General features: G+C 49.6%; 1 protein-coding gene across 5 annotated transcripts in view; it reads right to left on the reverse strand.

The window, feature by feature from the left end:
* Nucleotides 1–19,160, reverse strand: part of LOC119956431 (SUN domain-containing protein 2-like) — a 103,077-nt gene that overhangs the window by 29,393 nt on the left and 54,524 nt on the right. The window lies entirely within an intron of this gene.

Here is a 19,160-nt window from a genome sequence, read left to right on the forward strand (position 1 = left end):
TTACAGGGAAATACATATTCTGGGTTGGCGTATTCAATGTCTATTACGAAGAGTGACTTGATCGCCACCACTGACTGAGCTGGCCAAGTCCTGAAAGGCATGGCTTCCAGATTGAGCCTCCAGTAGGTGGTGAGACAACCAACTTAAGGGAGAAAGCCTCACCCTCATCAATCTACCGGCCAACTATGAATCTGTCCATGATTAAGCAGCCAGGAAATAAAGTCCCATCTTCACAGGGTGCCCTCCATCGTGTTGTGTGGCACTACGACCATGCAAATGGGATAGACCCAAAACAGGTCCAGTATCTTAAAATTGGACACTCATGAGTTAATGAGCAACAGCAGGAATTGTATTCCACCTCAATCTGTAACCTCATGGCCCAGTTTATCTCTCACTGCACTATTACTTAAAGCCAGGTGACTAACTTTGGTTCAATGAAGAATATAAAAAGGGCATTTCAAGAGCAGCAGAAGACATACCTAAAAATGAGGTACCAACCTAGTAAAGCCACACCATAGCCCACATGCAAACTAAACAGCATAAGCAAGATGCTACAGGCAGAATTAAGTGAATGTAAAACCAACAGATCAGATCGCAGCTCTGCCATTCTGCCACATCCATTCATTTATGACAGTTAGTTGACAATTGAACAACTAGTAGGAGGAAAAGGATCCACGAACAAAACCATCCTTAATGATGGCAGAGCTATCAAGTGAGTACAAGAGACAAAGCTGAAGCATTCACAACCATCTTCAGCAAGAAGTGCTGAATGATGATCCCTCTAAGCCCTCTCCGGAAGGTCCCACTATCACAGATGCCAGTCATCAATCAATTTCATTTACTCCACATATTAAGAAACAGCCGAATGAGACTTCTGTTTGCGGCATGTTTGGTGGCTCCTGCCAAAGTTGTCTTTTTCAGACTCTTTACACCCAGATTTTGGGAAAATTCTTCTGTGGGAAGCAACTTGCATACCACTCCAACCAGTCCCCAGCAGACGCCATCTCTCTGGCCCTACACTCATCCCTGAAGCATCCCAACAACAAGGACTCCTACATTAGACTCCTATTCATTCACTACAGCTCCACCTTCAACAGCATAATCCCAGCCAAGCTCATATCCAAACTCCAAAACCTACGACTTGGCTTCTCCCTCTGCAACTGGATCCTCAACTTCCTGGCCCATAGACCACAATCAGTAAGGATAAACGACGACACCTCCTCCATGATAATCCTCAATACTGGGTCCCTACAAGGCTGCGTACTTGGCCCCCTACTGTCGTCCCTATACACACATGAGAACACAATAGCAGCTATACTTCCTCAAGAAACTGAGGAAATTCAGCATGTCGACATTGACTCTTACCAATTTTTACAGATGCACCATAGAAAGCATCCTATCTGGCTGCTTTACAGCCTGGTATGACAACTGCTCAGCCCAGGACTGTAAGAAACTACAGAGAGTCATGAACATAGCCCAATCCATCACACAAACCAATTTTTACAGATGCACCATAGAAAGCATCCTATCTGGCTGCTTTACAGCCTGGTATGACAACTGCTCAGCCCAGGACTGTAAGAAGCTACAGAGAGTCGTGAACACAGCCCAATCCAGCACACGAACCAGCCTCGCATCTATCGACTCTGTCTACACCTCCCGCTGCCTTGGGAAAGTGGGCAGCATAATCAAAAACCCCTCCCACCTGGCTTATTCTCTCTTCCAATCTCTTCAAAGCAGAACAAAGAAGAAAAATTACAGCGCAGGAACAGGCCCTTTCGCCCTCCAAGCCTGCGCCGATCCAGACCCTCTATTTAAAACTGTCGCCTATTTTCTAAGGATCTGTGTCCCTCTGCTCCCTGCCCATTCATGTATCTGTCTAGAAGATACATCTTAAATGATGCTATCGTGCCCGCTCTACCACCTTCACCGGCAGTGCGTTCCAGGCACCTACCACCCTCTACGTAAAGAACTTTCCATGTATATCTCCCTGAAACTTTTCCCCTCTCACCTTGAACTCGTGACCCCTAGTAATTGAGTTCCACACTCTGGGAAAAAGCTTCTTTCTCTCCACCCTGTCTATACCTCTCATGATTTTGTAGACCTCAATGAGGTCCCCCCTCATCCTAATCTACTCAACCTCTCTTCATAGCTAGTGCCCTCCATACCAGCAACATCCTGGTGAACCTCCTCTGCACCTTCTCCAAAGCATCCACATCCTTTTGGTAATGTGGCGACCAGAACTGTACGCAGTATTCCAAATGTGGCCGAACCAAAGTCTTATACAACTGTAACATAACCTGCCAACTCTTGTACTCAATACCCCTTCTGGTGAAGGAAAGCATGCCGTATGCCTTCTTGACCACTCTATCGACCTGCCACCTTCAGGGTACAATGGACGTGAACACCCAGATCTCTCTGTAAATCAATTTTCCCCAGGGCTTTTTAATTTACCATATATTCACTCTTGAATTGGATCTTCCAAAATGCATCACCTCGCATTTGCCCGGATTGAACTCCATCTGCCATTTCTCAGCCTAACTCTCCAATCTATCTATATTCTATATTCTGCTGTATTCTCTGACAGTCCCCTTCACTATCTGCTACTCCACCAATCTTAGTGTCATCTGCAAACTTGCTAATCAGACCACCTATACCTTCCTCCAGATCATTTATGTATATCACAAACAACAGTGGTCCCAGCACGGATCCCTGTGGAACACCACTGGTCACAGTTCTCCATTTTGAGAAACTCCCTTCGAGTCCAAAAAATGTTAGGAGGGGTTATTGGGTTACGGCAGGGGTGGGCAAACTACGGCCCGCGGGCCGCAGCCCACCAAGTCATTAAAAAATTTAAAAAAAAATAAAAAATTATAAATTTATTTTTTAATTTAAATTTTTTTTTAAGGTTAATGGGGGGGGGGGGGGCTGTTGGGTTACTTACTGGTATAGGGTGGATACGTTGACTTGAGTAGGGTGATCAATGCTCGGCACAACGTCGAGGGCCGAAGGGCCTGTTCTGTGCTGTACTGTTCTATGTTCTATATGAGGCGCCCAGAATCATAACCGGGTGAAGTAATTATTTTACTTAATATACTATGCGGCCCTTTAAAATTGTGAATTTCTGAATGTGGCCCTTGCACGGAAAAGTTTGCCCACCCCTGGGTTACGGGGATAGGGTGCAAGTGAGGACTTAACTGGGTCGGTGGAGACTCGATGGGCCGAATGATGCACTGTATGTTCTATGTTCTAAACTACTACTCTGTCTCCGGTTTCACAGACAGTTCTTTTTTTTAAACTTAAGAGTGCCCAATTTTTTCCAATTAAGGGGCAATTTACCATGGCCAATCCACCTATCCTGCACATCTTTTGGGTTGTGGGGGTGAAACCCATGCAAACACGGGGAGGATGTGTTGGGTATTCTAAAAGGCATTAAGGTGGACAAGTCCCCAGGTCCGGATGGGATCTATCCCAGGTTATTGAGGGAAGTGAGAGAGGAAATAGCTGGGGCTTTAACAGATATCTTTGCAGCATCCTCTCTTTAAAAGCCTCCCACATATCAAATGTGGATTTACCTTCAAACAGCTGCTCCCAATCCACATTTCCCAGCTCCTGCCGAATTTTGGTATAGTTGGCCTTCCCCCAATTTAGCACTCTTCCTTTAGGACCATTCTCGTCTTTGTCCATGTGTATTCTAAAACTTACGGAATTGTGATCACTATTCCCAAAGTAATCACCTACTGAAACTTCAACCACCTGGCCAGGCTCATTCCCCAACACCAGGTCCAATATGGCCCCTTCCCGAGTTGGACTATTTACATACTGCTCTAGAAAACCCTCCTAATGCTCCTTACAAATTCTGCTCCATCTAGACCTCTAACACTAAGTGTATCCCAGTCAATGTTGGAAAATTCAAATCTCCTATCACCACCACCCTGTTGTTCCTACATCTTTCCGTAATCTGTTTACATATTTGTACCTCTATCGCACGCTCGCTGTTGGGAGGTCTGTAGTACAGCCCCAACATTGTTACCGCACCCTTCCTATTTCTGAGCTCTGCCCATATTGCCTCACTGCTCGAGTCCTCCATAGTGCCCTCCTTCAGCACAGCTGTGATATCCTCTCTGACCAGTAATGAAACTCCTCCACCCCTTTTACCTCCCTCTCTATCCCGCCTGAAGCATCGATATCCTGGGATATTTCGTTGCCAATCATGCCCTTCCCTCAACCAAGTCTCAGTAATAGCAATAACATCATATTCCCAGGTACTAATCCAAATCCTAAATTCATCTGCCTTTCCTACTGCACTTCTTGCATTAAAACAAATGCACCTCAGACCACCAGTTCCTTTGCGTTCATCATCTGCTCCCTGCCTATTCTTCCCCTTAGTCACGCTGACTTCATGATCTAGTTCCTTACAGGCTTTAGTTACTACCTCCTTACTGTCCACTAACCTCTTCATTTGGTTCCCATCCCCCTACCACATTAGTTTAAACCCTCCCCAACAGCATTAGCAAAAGCATCCCCAAGGACATTGGTTCCAGTCTGGCCCAGGTGTAGTCCGTCCAATTTGTAGTAGTCCCACCTCCCCCAGAACCGGTCCCAATGTCCCAAAAATCTGAACCCCTCCCTCCTGCACCATCTCTCAAACCACGCATTCATCCTGCCTATTCTTTCACTTCTACTGACTACATGACACTGGTAGCAATCCTGAGATTACTACCTCTGAGGTCCGACTTTTTAAACTTGGCTCCTAACTCCCTATATTCTGCTTGTAGGACCTCATCCCGTTTTATACCTACATCATTGGTGCCTATATGCACCACAACAACTGGCTGCTCACCCTCCCCCTTCAGAATGTTCTGCAGCCTATCTGAGACATCCCTAACCCGTGCACCTGGGAGGCAACATACCATTCGGGAGTCTTGTTTTCGACTACAGAACCGCCTATCTACTCCCCTTAAATTAAATCCCCTATGACTATAGCCCTTCCACTCTTTTTCCCGCCCTTCTGTACAGCAGAGCCAGCCACGGTGATGAACCTGGCTACTGCTGCCTTCCTGTTGCTTTTGAAGCACACGGCTTGGTCTCCAAGGTGTGGTATTACAATTATGGACACGTGGGTTTTTAAACACAAAACAATGTTTATTCCATGAATTCAACTTAACCTTTTAAAATAAACATTGAATCCCTTAACACCCCTTACTTCAAAGATAACCCCGAAAATAATACAACACTAAATAATCCCTCAAAATGTTCATTCAAACCTCCAAGAGATTTAACACCTTTAAACAAAAACACATAAGGTTAAAGACATTACTATTATGAGTTTAAATCACCCAAATGATTCAGATAGTCTTTCCTTGCAGAGATCATGGCAGATCCAGCTCACTGCAAACACAGACACACCCAAGCTCTTGTCCTCAAAACTGGCTTTTCCTTTCAAACAGCTCACAGCAAACCAGCCAGGCACTTTTCAGCTGCTCTCTCAAACTGAAACTAAAAGCAGAAGTGAGCTCAACTCAGCTACCCCCACCCTCTGACATCACTTCAGTAATATGCTCCATTTCTTAAAGGTATATTGCTTAAACATCCATTTCTTAAAGGTACTCTCACATGACACTGTTTTGGAGGGAGATGACCGCAAGGGACACCTGAACTGCCTTCCTGCTTTTTCTCTGCCTTTTGGTCACCCATTCCCTTTCTCCCTCAGCAATCCTAATCTGTGGTGTGACCAATTCGTTAAACTTTACCTCAGCATCGCGGATGCTCCAAAGTGAGTCCATCCGCAGCTCCAAAGCCATCATGGGGTCTACCAAGAGCTGCAGCTGGACACACTTCCCACACATGAAGGAGTCAGGGACATCAGCCACGTCACTGAGCTCCCACATTGAGCAAGAGGAACATAACACGGGTCTGAGATCTCATGCCATTTTTAATCTTAAACTAAACTTAGTCCAACTATAATATCAAATAATAGATAAATGAAAAAGTGAAAAAAAAGAAAAATTGTTACCAATCATACAATAAAAAGAAATGGAAATAGAAAAACCTTACCTTATCAACACACCACAGTCTTTTTTTTGGTTAGGGGGGAGGGCGGGTGGGAGACGGGTTCAGCCGCTGCCCAAATATATCAGTTCACTCCTTCCCAGAGCGCAATTCGACCGCTCCCACTCAGCTCCTCCCCCTCACCGCTCCTGTAAGGTAAGTTTTTAAAACGGGAAACGTACCTTCCCTACAGCCCCCTGGTTACTGCTCTCGCTGCTACTGCTGAAAAACTGAAGGCCGTTTCTCCTGCAAGGTAAGTTTTTAAAACGGGAAACTTACCTTCCCGACAGCCCCCTGGTTACTGCTCTCGCTGCTACCGCTGAAAAACTGACGGCCGTTTCTCCTGTAAGGTAAGCTTTTAAAACGTGAAACTTACCTTCCCGAAAGCCCCCTGGTTACTGCTCTCGCTGAACAACTGAGCAGGAGATACAAAAGTCTGAGAACACGCACTAACAGATTCAAAACAGCTTTTTCCCGTTACCAGAATCCTGAATGACCGTCTTATGGACTGAACTGATCTCTCTACGCATCTTCTCTATTGTTGTAACACTATACTTCCTAAATTCACCTGATGTCTATGTCTATGTATTTACAGTGTGTATTTATCAAATGTCCTATGGTTTTCATGTATGGAATGATCTGCCTGGACTATACGCAGAAAATACTTTTCACTGTACCCCGGTACAATGACAATAAATCGAAATCTAAGTAGTATCAGAGGTTGGGTTCCTACTGTTTGGTGAGCTCTTGTTACATGTACATAGATAGGTGGATTCAAATATCAAAGTCCTGGAATAGCTGCACCAAATTTGAACCAATAGTACCTTAAACAGGTAGAGGTGATGTGTGAGTGCATTTTTTTTTATTCTCTGAGTATGTGTGGGTCACTTGGTCAGTGTGTATACTGACCAGAAGAAGTTTGTTATACAGATCAATGATTTGGACATTTCTCCTAGCTATGTGAAGCTGGGCCTGATCCGAAATTCTTTTGAAAGTGGCCTGCGCATAAAGAGTATCAGGAGCCTGAGGATCAGCCAAACAGTCTGATTCTTAAGGAAAATGTTGGCAATCAGGTGGAGAAGTTAGTTACATGATGTAAGATGTCATCAGGATACAGTGGCATTATGTTCAGCTCCTCCAAATGCTACACTGTGGATGTCCAAACCCACTCTGCTGTCAAGTGTCCTAGGTCAAGGGGCTGGTTTAGCTCACAAGGCTAAATCGCTGGCTTATAAAGCAGACCAAGCAGGCCAGCAGCACGGTTCGATTCCCGTACCAGCCTCCCCGGACAGGCGCCGGAATGTGGCGACTAGGGGCTTTTCACAGTAACTTCATTGAAGGATACTCGTGACAATAAGCGATTTTCAAATTTATTTTTGTTTCATCAGTACAAATGATTTGAACCTGCCTGGTCCCTGTCCTGCGGTTGACAAGGTGGGGGTGGGGAGGGAAGTGAGGATGCTGAGGCTGGTGCTGCAGAGTGAACATGAGTATAGAGTATAGAATTCTAATTCATTAGTGAAGAGAAGGGCAAGAGATGATCTGCAAGAGTTATAAAATAATTAAATGGTTTCGCGTTCACAATATTAAGCACTTCAGGGAGAAAGGAAGGAAATGCCGATAGGCTTAGATGAAGACAAGAAGGCGTTTGTGCAATATAAACACCAGAATAGATCCAGCAGAGGGCAGCAGAGCAGAGCTACTGATCAGCTGTTCTGGGGGAATTTGCATACGTGCAGTGCGGTCAGCCTAAGTTGAAGGTGGTTTGTGGAGGGGCTGTTGGCAAGTGACAGTTAAACCCGAAACACTTTGTGAGTGTTTCCCACCCTACCTCACGGTGGTTGGGAAGCGGGAGCAGGGGCCTGTCGTGAAGGTGAGTGAGTGCCTTTAAATTTGCTTAACTTTCAGCGGGAGCAGGGTTTGAGGTAATATCAGGTAAGCTCTTCCTTTCTTTTTCTTGTTTTTTTTTTAAATCTAGAGGTGATGTCAGGGAAGGTAGTACAATGCTCCTCCTGCAGAATGTTTGAGGTGAGGGACGCCGTCAGTGTACCTGCTGATTTCATCTGTGGGAAGTGCACCCAACTCCAGCTCCTCAAAAACCGTGTTAGGGACCTGGAGCTTGAGCTGGATGAACTTCGGATCATTCGGGAGGCAGAGGGGGTCATAGATAGGAGCTTCAGGGAAGTAGTTACACCAAAGACTGGAGATAGATGGGTAACTGTAAGAGGGACTGGGAAGAAGCAGTCAGTGCAGGGACCCCCTGCGGTCGTTCCCCTGAGTAACAAGTATACCGTTTTGGATACGTGGGGGGGGGGGGACTTACCAGGGGTAAGCCATGGGGTACTGGCCTCTGGCACGGAGTCTGTCCCTGTTGCTCAGAAGGGAAGGGGGGAAAGGAGTAGAACATTAGTAATTGGGGACTCAATAGTCAGGGGCACAGATAGGAGATTTTGTGGGAGCGAGAGAGACTCACGTTTGGTATGTTGCCTCCCAGGTGCAAGGGTAAGTGATGTCTCGGATCATGTTTTCCTGGTCCTTAAGGGGGAGGGGGAGCAGCCCCAAGTCGTAGTCCACATTGGCACTAACGACATAGGTAGGAAAGGGGACAAGGATGTCAGGCAGGCCTTTAGGGAGCTAGGATGGAAGCTCAGAGCGAGAACAAACAGAGTTGTTATCTCTGGGTTGTTGCCCGTGCCACGTGATAGTGAGATGAGGAATAGGGAGAGAGAGCAATTAAACAAGTGGCTACAGGGATGGTGCAGGCGGGAGGGATTCAGATTTCTGGATAACTGGGGCTCTTTCTGGGGAAGGTGGGACCTCTATAGACAGGATGGTCTACATCTGAACCTGAGGGGCACCAATATCCTGGGGGGGAGATTTGTTAGTGCTCTTTGGGGGGGTTTAAACTAATTCAGCAGGGGCATGGGAACCTGGATTGTAGTTTTGGGGTATGGGAGATTGAGAGTATAGAGGTCAGGAGCACAGATTTGACTTTGCAGGAGGGTGCCAGTGTTCAGGTAGGTGGTTTGAAGTGTGTCTACTTCAATGCCAGGAGTATACGAAATAAGGTAGGGGAACTGGCAGCATGGGTTGGTACCTGGGACTTCGACGTTGTGGCCATTTCAGAGACATGGATAGAGCAGGGACAGGAATGGTTGTTGCAGGTTCCAGGGTTTAGGTGTTTTAGTAAGCTCAGAGAAGGGGGCAAAAGAGGGGGAGGTGTGGCGCTGCTAGTCAAGGACAGTATTACGGTGGCGGAAAGGATGCTAGATGGGGACTCTTCTTCTGAGGTAGTATGGGCTGAGGTTAGAAACAGGAAAGGAGAGGTCACCCTGTTGGGAGTTTTCTATAGGCCACCTAATAGTTCTAGGGATGTAGAGGAAAGGATGGCAAAGATGATTCTGGAAAAGAGCGAAAGTAACAGGGTAGTTGTTATGGGAGACTTTAACTTTCCAAATATTGACTGGAAAAGATATAGTTCGAGTACATTAGATGGGTCGTTCTTTGTACAATGTGTGCAGGAGGGTTTCCTGACACAATATGTTGACAGGCCAACAAGAGGCGAGGCCACATTGGATTTGGTTTTGGGTAATGAACCAGGCCAGGTGTTAGATCTGGAGGTAGGTGAGCACTTTGGAAACAGTGACCACAATTCGGTGACCTTTACGATAGTGATGGAAAGGGATAAGTATACCCCGCAGGGCAAGAGTTATAGCTGGGGGAAGGGCAATTATGATGCCATTAGACATGACTTAGGATGTGTTGGTTGGAGAAGTAGGCTGCAAGGGTTGGGCACACTGGATATGTGGAGCTTGTTCAAGGAACAGCTATTGCATGTTCTTGATAAGTACGTACCAGTCAGGCAGGGAGGAAGGGGTCGAGCGAGGGAACCGTGGTTTACCAAAGAAGTGGAATCTCTTGTTAAGAGGAAGAAGGAGGCCTATGTGAAGATGAGGCATGAAGTTTCAGTTGGGGCGCTTGATAGTTACAAGGAAGCGAGGAAGGATCTAAAGAGAGAGCTGAGACGAGCAAGGAGGGGACATGAAAAGTCTTTGGCAGGTAGGATCAAGGAAAACCCAAAAGCTTTCTATAGGTATGTCAGGAATAAAAGAATGACTAGGGTAAGAGTAGGTCCAGTCAAGGACAGTGGTGGGAAGTTGTGTGTGGAGGCTGAGGAGATAAGCGAGATACTAAATGAATACTTTTCGTCAGTATTCACTCAAGAAAAAGATAATATTGTGGAGGAGAATGCTGAGACCCAGGCTATTAGAATAGATGGCATTGAGGTGCGTAGGGAAGAAGTGTTGGCAATTCTGGACAAGGTGAAAATAGATAAGTCGGATGGGATTTATCCTAGGATTCTCTGGGAAGCCAGGGAAGAGATTGCTGAGCCTTTGGCTTTGATTTTTAGGTCATCATTGGCTACAGGAATAGTGCCAGAGGACTGGAGGATAGCAAATGTGGTCCCTTTGTTCAAGAAGGGGAGTAGAGATAACCCCGGTAACTATAGGCTGGTGAGCCTAACGTCTGTGGTGGGTAAGGTCTTGAAGAGGATTATAAAAGATACGATTTATAATCATCTCGATAGGAATAATATGATTAGGCATAGTCAGCATGGTTTTGTGAAGGGTAGGTCATGCCTCACAAACCTTATCGAGTTCTTTGAGAAGGTGACTGAACAGGTAGACGAGGGTAGAGCAGTTGATGTGGTGTATATGGATTTCAGTAAAGCGTTTGATAAGGTTCCCCACGGTCGGCTATTGCAGAAAATACGGAGGCTGGGGATTGAGGGTGATTTAGAGATGTGGATCAGAAATTGGCTAGTTGAAAGAAGACAGAGAGTGGTAGTTGATGGGAAATGTTCAGAATGGAGTTCAGTTACGAGTGGCGTACCACAAGGATCTGTTCTAGGGCCGTTGCTGTTTGTCATTTTTATAAATGACCTAGAGGAGGGTGCAGAAGGATGGGTGAGTAAATTTGCAGACGACACTAAAGTCGGTGGAGTTGTAGACAGTGCGGAAGGATGTTGCAGGTTACAGAGCGACATAGATAAGCTGCAGACCTGGGCTGAGAGGTGGCAAATGGAGTTTAATGTGGAGAAGTGTGAGGTGATTCACTTTGGAAATAATAACAGGAATGCGGAATATTTGGCTAATGGTAAAATTCTTGGTAGTGTGGATGAATAGAGGGATCTCGGTGTCCATGTACATAGATCCCTGAAAGTTGCCACCCAGGTTGATAGGGTTGTGAAGAAGGCCTATGGTGTGTTGGCCTTTATTGGTAGAGGGATTGAGTTCCGGAGCCATGAGGTCATGTTGCAGTTGTACAAAACTCTAGTACGGCCGCATTTGGAGTATTGCGTACAGTTCTGGTCGCCTCATTATAGGAAGGACGTGGAAGCTTTGGAACGGGTGCAGAGGAGATTTACCAGGATGTTGCCTGGTATGGAGGGAAAATCTTATGAGGAAAGGCTGATGGACTTGAGGTTGTTTTCGTTAGAGAGAAGAAGGTTAAGAGGTGACTTAATAGAGGCATACAAAATGATCAGAGGGTTAGATAGGGTGGACAGCGAGAGCCTTCTCCCGCGGATGGCGGTGGCTAGCACGAGGGGACATAGCCTTAAATTGAGGGGTAATAGATATAGGACAGAGGTCAGAGGTGGGTTTTTTACGCAGAGTGGTGAGGCCATGGAATGCCCTACCTGCAACAGTAGTGAACTCGCCAACATTGAGGGCATTTAAAAGTTTATTGGATAAGCATATGGATGATAAGGGCATAGTGTAGGTTAGATGGCCTTTAGTTTTTTTTCCATGTCGGTGCAACATCGAGGGCCGAAGGGCGTGTACTGCGCTGTATCGTTCTATGTTCTATGTTCTTTTTTTTAAAAAATAATTTTTATTGAAATTTTTCGATACAAACATTTACCCCTACTACATTTTAAATTATAACACAACAAATCCCCCCTGGAAAATCCTCCCCACGCCCTCAACCGCGCGCACCCCCCCCCACCCTCCCCCCCCCCCCCTCCCCCCCCCCCGCGCTACCAGTCTAGCAACCAAACCGTTTTTCCCTTTCTGCCGATGGCCTCGGGCAGTCATTGCCCGCGACCCCCCGCTGACGTGCTCCCTTCGTTGCTATCCCCCCCCCCCCCCTCCCTTTCCCCCCCCCCCTTTCTCCCCGGGTTGCTGCTGTTTCGGCCTCCAGTTCCTATCTCTGATCCAGAAAGTCAAGGAAGGGCTGCCACCGCCGGAAGAACCCCTGTACCGACCCTCTCAGGGCGAATTTGATTTTTTCCAATTGGATGAAGCTTGCCATGTCGTTTAACCAGGTGTTAACACTTGGTGGCCTTGTGTCCCTCCACTGAATCAAGATCCTTCTCCGAGCTACCAAGGACGCAAAGGCCAATATTCCGGCCTCCCCTGCCTCCTGTACTCCTGGCTCCACCCCAACCCCAAAAATCGCTAGCCCCCACCCTGGTTTGACCCTGGTTCCCACCACTCTCGATACCGTCCCCGCCACCCCCTCCCAGAACTCTTCCAGTGCCGGGCACATCCAGAACATATGTACATGGTTCGCAGGGCTTCCCGAACACCTAACACACCTGTCCTCACCCCCGAAGAACCGACTCATCCTAGTCCCCGTCATATGGGCTCTGTGCAGCACCTTAAATTGGATGAGGCCCAACCTTGCGCACGACGACGACGAATTGACCCTCTCTAAGGCATCCGCACATGTCCCATCTTCTATCTGCTCTCCCAGCTCCGCTTCCCACTTGTCTTTCAGCTCCTCTATCGATACCTCCTCCACCTCCTGCATTATTTTGTAGATGTCCGAGACCTTCCCTTCTCCGACCCAGACCCCTGACAGCACCCTATCACTCACCCCTCTATCGGGAAGCAAGGGAAATCCTTCCACCTGTCGTCTGGCAAATGCCTTCACCTGCAGGTATCTAAACGTGTTCCCCGGGGGGAGCTCAAATTTCTCCTCCAGCTCTCCCAGGCTCGCAAACCTCCCCTCTATGAACATGTCCCTCAGTTGCCTGATGCCCGCCCTGTGCCAGCTCTGGAATCCCCCGCCAGTGTTCCCCGGGACAAATCTATGGTTCCCTCTCAGTGGCGCCGCCATCAGACCCCCCACTTCCCCCCTGTGTCGCCTCCACTGCCCCCAGATTTTCAGGGTGGCCGCCACTACCGGACTCGTGGTATACCTTGTGGGGGGGAGCGGCCATGGTGCCGTTACTAGCGCCCCCAGGCTTGTATTGCCGCAGGACGCCCTCTCCATACGTTTCCAAGCTGCCCCCTCCCCCTCCATCATCCACTTGCGCACCATCGATGCGTTCGCCGCCCAGTAGTATCCGGAAAGATTGGGTAGCGCTAATCCTCCCCTGTCCCTACTCCGTTCCAAGAAAATCCTTCTCACTCTAGGGGTGCCATGTGCCCACACATAGCCCATAATGCTGCTAGTTACCTTCTTGAAGAAGGCCCTGGGGAGAAAGATGGGCAAGCACTGAAACAGAAACAAGAACCTCGGGAGGACCGTCATTTTGACTGACTGCACCCTCCCTGCTAGCGACAGCGGTACCATGTCCCACCTCTTGAACTCCTCCTCCATCTGCTCCACCAGCCTTGAAAAGTTCAGCTTGTGGAGGGTCCCCCAGTTCCTTGCCACCTGCACCCCCAAGTACCTGAAGCTCTTTACTGCTCTCTTAAAGGGGAGCCGCCCAATTCCCTCCCCCTGATCTCCCGGGTGTATCACAAAGACCTCACTTTTACCCACATTTAATTTATATCCCGAAAAGTCCCCAAACTCCGCTAGTATTTCCATTACCTCCGGCATTCCCCCTTCCGGGTCCGCCACATATAACAACAAATCATCCGCATAGAGTGATACCCGATGTTCCTCCCCTCCCCTTGTCAGTCCTCTCCACCCCCCTGAACCCCTCAGTGCCATCGCCAACGGTTCGATCGCTAATGCAAATAGTAAGGGGGATAGGGGGCATCCCTGCCTGGTACCTCGATGGAGCCCAAAATACTCTGACCTCCTCCCGTTTGTAACCACACTCGCCATCGGGGCCGAATACAGCAGCTTCACCCACTTGATAAATCCCTCCCCAAACCCAAACCGTTCCAGCGTCTCCCACAGGTATTCCCACTCCACCCTATCGAATGCCTTCTCCGCATCCAGTGCTACCACTATCTCAGCCTCCCCCTCCACTGCTGGCATCATAATCACATTCAACAGTCTCCGGACATTCGTGTTAAGTTGTCGTCCCTTTACGAACCCCGTCTGGTCCTCATGGATTACCCCTGGCACACAATCCTCTATTCTGGTTGCCAGGACCTTTGCCAACAGTTTGGCATCTACATTCAAGAGGGAGATAGGCCTGTAGGACCCGCACTGTACAGGGTCTTTGTCCCGCTTCAGGATCAAGGAGATCAGGGCCTGTGACATTGTCGGGGGCAGAACCCCCCCCTCTCGCGCCTCATTGAAGGCTCGCACCAGCACTGGACCCACCAAGTCCACATACTTCTTATAAAATTCCACCGGGAACCCATCCGGCCCCGGCGCCTTCCCCGCCTGCATCTGGCCTATCCCTTTAACTAGCTCCTGCAGCTCTATCGGCGCCCCCAGCCCCTCCACCCGTTCCTCCTGGACCTTTGGGAACCTCAATCTATCGAGGAAGTTCTCCATTCCCCCCCTCCTCCTGGGCGGCTCAGACCGGTACAATTCCCTGTAGAAATCCCTGAAGACCCCGTTCACCTCTTGCCCCTTCTGCACTACGTTCCCTCCCTTCTCTCTCACTCCCCCAATCTCTCTGGCTGCATCTCGCTTGCGCAGCTGGTGTGCTAGCATCCTGCTCGCCTTTTCCCCGTACTCATAGACCGCGCCCTGTGCCCTTCTCCATTGCGTCTCCGCCTTCCTAGTGGTCAGTAGGTCAAACTGGGCCTGTAAACTGCGCCGCTCCCTCAACAGCCCCTCCTCTGGTGTCTCCGCATATCTCCTGTCCACTTCTATAAGTTCCCCCACCAGTCTCTCCCTCTCCTGCCTCTCCTTCCTTTCTCTGTGTGCCCTTATGGAGATCAGCTCTCCTCTGATCACTGCTTTCAGGGCCTCCCAGACTACCCCCACCTTCACCTCGCCCGTGTCGTTCGTGCCCAGATATCTCTCAATGCCCTTCCGGACCCTTCCGCACACCTCATCGTCCGCCAGCAGCCCCACATCCAGGCGCCACAACGGGCGCTGGTCCCGTGCTTCCCCCAGTTCTACCTCTACCCAGTGTGGTGCATGGTCCGAAATCGCAATGGCCGAGTACTCCGTGTCCTGCACTCTCGAAATCAGCCCCCTGCTCAGTACAAAAAAGTCTATTCTGGAGTACACCCTGTGGACGTGGGAGAAAAAAGAATACTCCCTCGCCCTTGGCCTGCCAAATCTCCAAGGGTCTACCCCCCCCATCTGCTCCATGAACCCCCTTAGCACCTCTGCCGCTGCCGGCCTCCTATTCGTCCTGGAACTCGATCTGTCCAGCCCAGGGTCGAGCACTGTATTGAAGTCCCCCCCCATGATCAGGCCCCCTGCCTCCAGACCCGGAATGAGGCCCAACAGGCGCCTCATAAAACCCGCGTCATCCCAATTCGGGGCATACACATTCACCAGCACCACATTCTCTCCCTGCAGCCTACCCTTCACCATCACGTACCTACCCTCCTTATCTGCTACCACCTGCGCCGCCACGAACGACACCCTCTTTCCCACCAAAATCGCCACCCCCCGGTTCTTTGCGTCCAAGCCTGAGTGGAACACCTGTCCCACCCACCCCCTTCTCAGGCGTACCTGGTCTACTACTCTCAAGTGAGTCTCCTGCAACATTGCCACATCCGCCTGCAGTCCCTTTAGGTGTGAAAAAACCCTTGCTCTCTTGACCGGCCCATTCAGCCCCCTCACGTTCCAAGTAACCAACCGGGTCGCGGAGCGACCTGTCCCTTTCCCCTGTCTATTAGCCATGTCCTGTCCCCTGTTCGCCCCGGGTCGACCCTCCCCTTCTGACCCGTTCCCCATGGCGATGGCCCCCCCCCCCCTCTCTCCTCCCGTTCTTCCCTTCCCATCCTCGGCCTTTCCAGCAGCAACCCGGTATCCCCCCCTAACCCCCCTTCCCCCCCCCCCCCCCCCGGCTAGGACCCCTCCTAGCCGCGGTGTATCCACCATCGTACTCCCGAGAGTCAGCTGATTTTCGCTGACCCGGCTGCCCCTGCCACACTCCGACTCCTCCCGATGTGGGGGGGGAGGGGCCTCCCCCCCCCCCCCCCCCCCCCTTGCCATCCCTCTCTGACCCCGCTTCAGCGCGGGAAAAAGCCGCCATTGCTGGCCACACCCCACTCTTCTCTCCTCCCCCTTCCTCCGTCCCGCGCGCGGGAAACAGGGGAAAGCCCGCGCTTTCGCCCGGCCACACCCTACCCCGCCATCTTCAATTCCACCCCCGTCCCCATCCAAGCCCATAAAAAAGCCCCCTTAAAACGAGAGGAAGAAAAAAGAGAAAAAGAAAACCCGCATAACCAACTTGCACCCCCCCCCGTCCCGCCTCCCCAACTTAACAATATAACAATATAAATAACAAATCTCAAATAAATACATAAATACATAACTATGCCTGCATAACTAAATAACTACCCAATAATAACGTATTTAACCATCACCCTCCATCGAACAGAACAGTAACCATAACCCTTAAAGAACAGATCAAAAAACAGTAAAAAAAAAGCCCCCCCTACAACAACAATAATTAAGGGAAGTTGGCAACGGGAAGAGACACACAAAAGGAACAAAGAAACCCCCCATAACACAAGTTTCAAAGAAACCAAACGATCCATCAACTTTAACCAAGTTCCGACCTGGCCTAAGAAAGACATGGGCCACTTGATCAGTCAAGGGTACTCAGGCGGCCTCGACCGCCGGCGTTCCCAAGTTCTAGTTCAGGTCCAGCTTTTCCTCCCGAACAAAAGTCCATGCCTCCTCTGGGGTCTCAAAGTAATGGTGCTGGTCCTTGTAGGTGACCCACAAGCGCGCTGGCTGCAGCATTCCGAACTTGATCCTCTTTGCGTGCAGCACCGCCTTCGTCCGGTTAAACCGGGCCCGCCGCTTTGCCACCTCCGCACTCCAGTCCTGATATATCCGCACCGTCGAATTCTCCCATTTGCTGCTTTTCTCCCTCTTGGCCCACCTCAGCACTTTTCTCCCGATCACAGAAACGCTGGAATCGCACCAGCACCGCCCTCGGGGGCTCGTTCGCCCTAGGCCGCCTAGCCATGACCCGATATGCTTCTTCCAGCTCCAGAGGCGATGGACCGGCCCCCTCTCCCATCAGGGAGCTCAGCATCTCCGCTACATATTTCGGGAGATCAGGCCCCTCCAGGCCTTCTGCTAGGCCCAGGATCCTCAAGTTCTTCCGCCTCATTCGAGTGTCCAGCTCCTCAAAGCGGCTCTGCCATTTCAGGTGGAGTGCCTCGTGCACCTCCACCTTTCCCACGAGGACCGTGGCCTCCTCCTCCCTTGCAGTCATCTCCTGCTGCAGCTCTCTTATCGACGCCTCTTGGGTCGCCTGGGCCCCCATCAGCCTTGTGGTCGTCGCGTTCATGGACTCTAAGAGTTCCACTTTCAGCTCCGTAAAACACCGGAGGAGAGCAGCCTGCTGCTCCTCCGCCCATTTTCTCCAATCTTCTAGTGCGCCACCGGCCGCCATTTTGGTCCTCTTCCCCCGCTTTTTTCGGGGAGCTGCTGCCGCTTTTTTTGTCGCCCCACTCCGAGTACCGACCATAAAGTTGGTCTCACTCTCCTCAGGGAGCCTTCCCCCACCGGGATTCGTCTTTACAGTACCGTCAGGGCCCTCCAATCGGCCCTTAAACACCTTTGTCGCAGGAGCTGCCAAATGTGCGACTTAGCTGGTCATAGCCGCAACCGGAAGCCCTCTGTTCTATGTTCTAATAAACCAGCAGGGCCGAATGGTCTGCCTGTGTTCCTGATTCAATGTAAATAGATGTAACTTCTGAAAGAGCTACCAAACCCATTAGTCTTGTGTGCAACAAGAAAGAATGCTATTTCATCCAATCAAATGCCTTTTCCAGTTTAAAGCAAAGTATTAGAACAGTGAGGATGTCGCTGCGACATTTATGCAAAGCACTGAATAGATATCTCGGCCGGAATTCTCCGGCCATTCGCTGGTCCCACCGGTAGCGCACCCCAGCCCGCATGTTTCCCGGCAGCGAGGAGTGGCTTCAAGGGAATTCCCGATGACAGCGGCAGGAGCAGAGAATTCCGCCAACGAATGCCGCGCCACCGACAAACAGGTGGCTGGGAGGCTGAGAATCCTGCTGCTCATGTTGCACCGAATGATGGCTCTACGTGAAGTTTATTTGGCCCAGGCAGCAACTGTGTCCACATAGAACATACAGTGCAGAAGGAGGCCATTCGGCCTATCGAGTCTGCACAGACCCACTTAAGCCCTCACTTCCACCCTACCAATAATCTAATAACCCCTCCTTACATTTTTTGGTCACTAAGGGCAATTTATCATGGCCAATCCATCTAACCTGCACATCTTTGGACTGTGGGAGGAAACCAGAGCACCTGAAGGAAATCCACGTACACACGGGGAGAACATGCAGACTCCGCACAGACAGTGACCCAGTAGGGAATCGAACATGGGACCCCGGCGCTGTGAAGTCACAGTGCAATCCACTTGTGCTTCTATGCTCCACACTGGTGGTAAGGATCTAGAACAATCTTGAGTAGGAATAGAAATCTGTCGGAAGAACAGGTAGATGGCAGTGTGAAGTGGGGAGAGAGGTCTATGCTGTTTCTGTATATTTGTGTGACTGAGACTGAGGCTACCTTCAGTGTGCCAGTAAGGCTACTCATCTCCTTATGGTTGTATAAGAGTTTCTTAAGTGCGGATCTTTGCTGGGTATTCAATGGATCGAAGGCTTTCCAAGATTGCAAGCTGTTGGGATCTCTCTGAGTGCCTGTGTACCCGAGTTGGGATGAGTCTATCTTCAGGGATGAAGCATTTGAACTTAAAGCCAATCTCAATCTGTTGCACCAACATTAGCTACAAGACCTGC

Source organism: Scyliorhinus canicula, chromosome 23 (genome assembly GCF_902713615.1).
Source record: "Scyliorhinus canicula chromosome 23, sScyCan1.1, whole genome shotgun sequence".
Classification (NCBI taxonomy): Eukaryota; Metazoa; Chordata; class Chondrichthyes; order Carcharhiniformes; family Scyliorhinidae; genus Scyliorhinus; species Scyliorhinus canicula.